Below are 1058 nucleotides of genomic sequence, written 5' to 3'. Positions count from 1 at the left end.
AAATATTTTATTGGCACAATAAACATACCAATATTACAACAGTTGGTCATACAAAGGCCTTACAACCGTTTCCATGCCATTTTGAAAAATAAACAGCTTAATAGTTATTTTTGTCACATCAGATTATTCATGTTTGAACTTAATCATATTAACAAACAGAAAAATAAACAAAAATAGTTAATTCCCGAGTGCAACATTTGTCGTAATATATGTTGTAATAACCTGTATAAGTTCCTGTTCCTGTGTTCCGGGCTGTGGTGTACAATGATGTGGATGTTCTATCTGCCTGTATTGTTCTCGCTAACCGTCCCCACTCAATTTTTGAGCGTACCTTATCCATCCTTCCCATCTTCTAAAAGGACCACTATCGCCCTAGTGGACGGCTCGTACTGATGATGCGATCAGTTGAAGCCGGACATTAGAGGGAGAAGTGGAGCGGAGACGGACGTCTGCATTCATCGCAGGCGCATGAAAGGTAAGCTGCCACTATACACTACAGCACCGGGGGGGGGGCACAAGGGGGAGGGAGAGGAGGCTAGAAGGGGGGAACGCAGAGGTCTGCAATCGCCATGGGAGCATTAATGAGGTAAGTTGCCGTTACACTCTGCAAAACGGGGGGCCAGGAGACACACAAGGAAGGCAGACGGAAGCTGACACAAAGGCAGGGAATCCCCAACATGGCGGGTCAGCGGTTCGTACCGTCGGGCGTTCGGAAGTTAGGGATTCCCTGCCTTTGCTGTGTAAGACGCAGGGACTTTTTCTTCCCAATTTTTGGGGAGAGAAGGTGCGTCTTATACTGCAGCAAATACGGTATATGAAAACACATGAATAAAAAGTACATTTCTGTGCTATAAACTACTTCTCTCCTATGCTGTTGTCACTTACAGTAGGTAGTTAAAATCTGACAGCTTTTGGACCAGCTCATCTCGTTATGGGGGATTCTAAAGGTTTTCTTTATTTTCAAAAGCACTTAGTGAAGGTCAGTTGCTCAGTCCAACTGCTAGAATAGTGTGTAAACAGGTTGGGGGTGGCAGCCTGCATCTTTATATAGATCCGTT

This window comes from Hyperolius riggenbachi, chromosome 6 (genome assembly GCF_040937935.1).
Source record: "Hyperolius riggenbachi isolate aHypRig1 chromosome 6, aHypRig1.pri, whole genome shotgun sequence".
Lineage (NCBI taxonomy): Eukaryota > Metazoa > Chordata > Amphibia > Anura > Hyperoliidae > Hyperolius > Hyperolius riggenbachi.
Note: the sequence above shows the minus strand (reverse complement) of the source record.